This window comes from Oryctolagus cuniculus, chromosome 7 (assembly GCF_051225735.1).
Source record: "Oryctolagus cuniculus isolate XC-2025 breed Fujian yellow rabbit chromosome 7, ASM5122573v1, whole genome shotgun sequence".
Classification (NCBI taxonomy): Eukaryota; Metazoa; Chordata; class Mammalia; order Lagomorpha; family Leporidae; genus Oryctolagus; species Oryctolagus cuniculus.
In genome coordinates this window covers 21902846-21909164 of record NC_142873.1, presented here as the reverse complement: position 1 = coordinate 21909164, position 6319 = coordinate 21902846, and positions in this window count along the sequence as shown.

Below are 6319 nucleotides of genomic sequence, written 5' to 3'. Positions count from 1 at the left end.
AGTTGCCACTTGGGATGCCGGTATCCCTGTCAGAGTGCCTGGTCTGCAACGCTGCTCCCGCAGCTGCAGTCCGGCTTCCTGCTAATGCTCACCCTGGAGGCCGCAGAAAATGGGTCAGGTCTTGGGGCCCCTGCCTCCCGTGGGGGAGACCTGAATTGAGTTTTTGGTTCCTGGGAATGACCCAGCAGATTGAAGATCTCTTCCAAATAAAATGAAAATAAATGCATCAAAACAAATAGAAGAAGGTTCCTGATGCTGAGAACAGGACATAAACAGGAATTCCTTGAGAAACAGGCAAGAGAAAGCATTTTATCAGATTCAGCATCCCTGAGCCCGGTGCTATGGCGCAGCGGGGTAACACCCTGGCCTGCAGTGCCGACGTCCCATATGGGCACCGGTCCCGGCTGCTCCTCTTCTGATCCAGCTCTCTGTGTGGCCTGGGAAAGCAGTGGAGGATGGCCCAGGTCCTTGAGCTCCTGCACCCACGTGGGAGGCCCGGAAGAAGCTCCTGACTTCGGATTGGCGCAGCTCTGGCCATTGTGGCCATCTGGGGAGAGAACTAGAGGATGGAAGTCCTCTCTCTGCCTCTCTTCCCCTCTCTGTGGAACTCTTTCAAATAAAAAAGTAAATCTTTAAAAAAAAAAGATTCAACATCCCTTCATGATTAAAAAAGAAATGTAACAACTGACATGTAGATAGAAGCGCAACATTTGAAAAAGCCTGTAGCTGACAGACCAGCAGCCAGGGTCATACTGCGTGGGAAAATGCTGGAAGTATTTTTGGAAGAAGACAAGGATGTTCACTGCCACCAGTCTCATTCAGGAGCCCAGAGCTGCTTCTGGTCTGCCGCGTGGGTGCAGAGGCCCGCACACGAGGGCCATCCTTCGGTGCTTTCCCACGTGCATTAACAAGGAGCTGGATTGGAAGTAGAGCAGCCAGGACTTGAACCAGCATCCACGTGGGATGCCAGTGCCGCAGGCTTTACCCACTACGCCACAGTGCCAGTGCCTGGAGATTTCTTAAACTAGAAACAGAACTGCCAAAGGACCCGGCCGTCCCACGCACTACGGTATATGCCCACAAAGACACGGACTTGTATCAGAGAAGCCTACTGCAGCTCTGGTCACGGGAGTCTAGGTGGTGACCAGCCAGCGTTCCCATCAGATGAACAGCCGTGAGGCCCGAGTCGGATCCCAGGCAGAGTCGCTGTAAGGAAGTGAAGAGCACCATGGCACCAGGCCGAGCGACACCGGAGGGGGCTCGGGAACGCGACACGCAAGACAAACCTGAAAACTCAGAAATGCCACAGAACTCGAGAAACGAGCACTCGGAAATCTCCCAAAGGATATGTAAGGAATACAAATAACAGTGCCTTTAAGGCGATGGAACTTGATGAGAGAGAGGAGGGAGGATTTCTGAATTGAGAAAAAGGAACACATTGCTTCTGGCCAAGAGGGAGTAACAGGATGGGGGCGGGGGGACGTCTAGAAAAATGCGTGGCTCTTCTCACCTGGGGCTGCAGGGATCGGGAGACGAGGAGAGCCCTGACTCGTCGCAGCTCTGCCCCGAGACCACTGCCCTGCTGCAGTACCGCAGGCAGAGGAGCCCCCGACAGAGGCGGGGGGCTCAGGAGGGGGCCTGGACGCGGGGGCGCGCTGCGCCTGCCTGCGGAGCAGTCAGCGCGTGTGCCCGGTGGGGCTGCGCAGAGAATCACTTCCGGACAGAGCCCTCCCCGGAGGCCACAAACAGCTGCCGCAGCCCGGAGAGCAGACCTCACTCACGACCCCGGGCGCCCGGCGCGGTCCAAGAGCGGACGCTTTGTTAGACCTGCTCGAGGCGCCGAGTGGACCCCCTGCCTTGGCTGCTTGGCCGTTGAAAGTCTTAACACTCACGAGGGCTTCCAACACAATCCCGCCTTCACCAACGTGCAGGTCACGTGTTCTGCAACCCAGCACGAGTTAGTAGACGGAGAAAGCAGGAAAGTGTAAGCTTTACCGGGATAAGCGGAACAGGAGGCAGAAGTAGCGGACGGCGGTGTAGAAAACGGCCATTATATGGGGCCGGCACTGACTGGCACAGCGGGTTGAGCCGCCGTCTGCTCATGGCGCCGACTCACGTCCTGACCGGCCCACTGCTGAGGGCCTGGAACGCGCACGGGGAGATGGCCCAGTGCTCGCAGCTGGCTGCAGCAATTTGGGGACTGAACCAGTGGACAGAGGGGGGTCTCTGTCTCTCCTTAACTCTTTCAAAATAAATACAGCTTTTTAAAAAAATAGCCTTTACAAATATGCCCACGTGTACTAAAAATTTTATGGGAAAACTGGATTATAATGAAAGTGTCTAATCTCTTAAGATTTATTTATTTGAAACAGTTGCAGAGAGGTAGAGATACATAGAGATCTTCCTCCTGCCGATTTACTCCCTAGATGGCTGCAACAGCCGGGGCTGTGCGGCCGAAGCCAGGAGCTGCTTCTAGGTCTCCCGTGCAGGCCCAGGGGCCCAGGGACTCGGGCCATCTGCTGCTTTCCCAGGCTCATTAGCAGGGAGCAGGTAGTGCAGCAGCCGGGACACGCACCGGCGCCCCTATGGGATGCCGGTGCCACAGTGGCTTAACCCGCTACACCGCAGCGCCGGCCCCTCTATCCCAATCCTTCCGCATCACGAAAACCAAGGCGTGTCTGAGAAGCTGTGCTACACCAGAGGAGACCAGGGAGCCCTGCCGAGCAGGCGTCATGCGGTGTCCTGGGCTGGATCCTGGGAGGGACGAACTGCAAGAGCCGGTGGGTACCTACGGTAGTTTCTTCCTTTTGGCAGATATAGCCCAGCCGCTCCCGGAGCGGGGCTGCAGGAGGGTGTGTGCGGTCGTCACGAAGCAGTTAGAAAGCGGCACACTGCACACGACCGTCACGGTATTCAGGACAAGCCTCACGCCTAAATGTCTTTGTTTTTAGCTCTCTCCCTGTTGGCTGTAATGGTGTTTCCATCATGTAACATAACACAAGATGCATTGTATTAATTTACAGAGCCCAGAGTGTTTCACAAATCCTCCTCCCCTGATTCAGCCGGGGTCTCATGGGGTGATGGAACACCCCCTCACCTGGGTTCTGAAGGATGCCGAGGCGGACGTGGCCAGGGTTAGCCAGAGCAGGGCCAGCGGCCACCGCGGAGCTCGGAGCGCGAGGGGCAGCTCTTGCTGAAGCTGGAGAGGGCGGCGGGGGCGGCGAGGGAACGGGCTGGAGCAGCGGGAGCGAGCGCGGGGCCGGGGTTCCGCCTGGCAGTCACAGCGCACGTTCTGTCAGAGCTCTGGCCATGGGTCCCTGCCGCCCCCCGGGAGACCTGGAGTGAGTGGCTTCTGGCTGCAGCCTGGCCCAGCCCTGGCCAGCACAGGGGAAGCTCTTGTCTTCTGAGAACTGGTTACAAGCAGGAGGAATCGCTTTAACTACCAGAGCCACCCTCACTGCTCTGTGCCTCCTGCCAGTGCCTCACTGAACCTCGAACGCACAGAAACCAGAGCCCAAGAAGGTCAGCCTCCGGCTCTCGGCAGGGCAGGGGGGCGCAGGGAGGGCTGGGGGTGGAAGACGCCTAGGCAGAACACGTGACCTCCGGAGCAGCACCACGGCTTGAACAGGGGACGGCGGGCGGCAGGCACGCGTGGAGCAGGACTGGCACGGGAAGCCAAGGCAGCGGTGGAGTCCCGGGCGGGCGGTGCCTGCCTCTGGCTTGGGCGCGTGTCCAGGAGTGCGGGCCTAGCAGTGCTTAGCTTCGGACGAGAAAAGGGTCGAATCCTCCGGGCGGCGGGGCTGGCCTGGGCTCTAGGGCTCGGCACGTTGGGTGAGATCCGCTGGGAGAGAGCAGTGAGCAGGTGCAGCTGGCAGCAGTCGGGGGGCGGGGCCAGGCGGGCCGGAGCTCGGGCTGGTGCGGAGAAAGGGAGGAACATGTGCGCGTGGAGCTGGGCCAACGCTGAGCCCCCTTAGGAGAAGGGTTACGGAGCCCTCTGCGGTGTGGAGAGGGGGCAGCAGCCACGGGGACCGAAGTCGGAGAACCAGGCAGGGTCGGAGCTACAGGTGCAGGGGCTGTGGGAACTGCTGTCCCTGCGTGCGGAAAAGCAGCATCCACACCTCCCAGCAAGAACGCGGCTTCCGTTCTAGTGGATCACGTAAAGGCACGCGCAGGGCCGCGCAGGTCAGTGCTGTCCGGGCTGCTCCGGGGTGATGGGGCACCCAGCCTAGTCAGACCCCACGGAGCCACGCCAGCCCACTCCCTTCTGCCTGTGAACCGCATCTCCTCAGACACTTGGCAAAGAATTCTTCAACTCTGCCAGATGCTGGGCTGGCTCCGCCCATGGGCAGTTAGCAACCTGGATGAAAGTGCTCACGAGCACGGTTAGACTCAGATTTTAGAAGAAACTAAGCCGCCAACACGGGGTGCCCGCTTCTCCCCCAGAGCCCTGGCCCGAGTCCCGCTGCTCTGCCTCCAATCCAGCTTCCTGCTAGTTTGCCTAGGAAGGCAGCAGATGGCGGCTCCTGCACCCACGTGGGAGACCTGGAGGGAGTTCCAGGCCCTGGCTTCTGCCTTGTCCAGCCTGGCTGTGGTGGCCACTTGGGGATGGAAGGATCTCCGTCTTCTCTCGTCTCCCCCTGCCAACCCCCACCCCAGGTCGCTCTGGCTTTCCAGGTTAAAATAAGCAGCTTCTAAATAGTGGCTTAAAACATTTAAGTCTTTCTCATAATAATGTATTTTAAAAATTGTCGGGCCGGTGCCGCAGCTCACTAGGCTAATGCTCCGCCTTGCAGCGCCGGCACACCGGGTTCTAGTCCCGGTCGGGGCGCCGGATTCTGTCCCGGTTGCCCCTCTTCCAGGCCAGCCCTCTGCTGTGGCCAGGGAGTGCAGTGGAGGATGGCCCAAGTGCTTGGGCCCTGCACCCCATGGGAGACCAGGAGAAGCACCTGGCTCCTGTCGCGCAGGCCGCAGCGGCCATTCGAGGGTGAACCAAAGGAAGACCTTTCTCTCTCTCTCTCACTGTCCACTCTGCCTATCAAAAAATAAAAAAAAAATTTTAAATTGTCAGTCATAAACACACTGTTTAGGTGTTCTACATATTTAAAGAAACACCAAAACCTGTCAGCCTTGTCATTTGGAAGTCATTGCCAAGGTAACAAGGCACGCTGGCAAGCTGAGGATTTGTACCCGTGGTACTGTCCTTTCACTGTAAGACCACAGGGCAAGAGGACAGCAGGCGACCCCTTCAGTCCCACAGCTGCGCCCTTTTCCTGGTGCTTGAACTGCACAGCACATCCTTCCCAAGTCCTCCTACGTGGCCTCTGCACACGAGGTTGGAACGGACGGTCCGGGTCCGAGCCTACAGCGCTCCGGCACCACCCGAGCTGTGAATGCACAGCGCTGCTCTCCCGGAAGTCATCTTCTAGTCGCTGCTTTTGCAGAAGACACTTAAATGACGGTGCTGGCTATTTATTTGAAAGGCAGAGAGCGTGAACGAGCGAGGATGAGAATCTCCTATCACTCTCCAAGCGACCAGAACAGCTAAGGCCAGGGGCCGCTCAGTCCAGGTCTCCCACGTGGGTTGCAGGGACTTAATGGCTGTCTCCCAGGGTGCGCATTAGCAGGAAGCTGGAATCAGAAACGGGGCTGCTACTCTGCCGCTGTGCCACAGGCCCACCCTTTTTTAATTTTTAAAAAGTGAGGTAGAGCCCTTAGAGGAAAAGGATTAAATCAGAGGCATAGGCAATAGTGGTAGTATACAAAATGCAGGTTAGAATTTTTTTAAAGGAGACAGCCCTGTCAGCTGTCACAGAAATTTTACAACAGCCAGAAAAGCCATCTGTTGCGATGGATACCACATCTAGCCTGTGAAGGCATTTCTGCTTGACTTGACCACTCAGAAGAGGGCAGGATCCATCACAAGGAAATTTCGTTTTGAAATGAAAATGCGTTGAGAGGTCAACCTGCAAAACCTCTCGTGTGTGCTTCTAATGCTCTCCATCTGCACAGCCACCAACTGGTTCAGGCACCTCCAGAGCCCACCCAGCATCCCCCCACCACACACACACCCGGGCCGGGTCTCGCATTCCCTCCCTCGGCGAGTCCCTCTGGTCCCCGGGCTCCCTTGCCTTCCCGCGTCTTTCACACCGCTGCTCCTCTGCCCAGCAAGCCTCCAGCCGCGTCCCGCCTCCGCGTCTGAACTTGAGCGAGCGCCATCTGCTCTGACAGCCTCGACATCTCACTGGGTTTCCGTCTAGTCTCCCGTGTTTGAACATTTCTGCCCCTGCAAGCGCTGCGATGCCAGGGATCATGGCCCTCT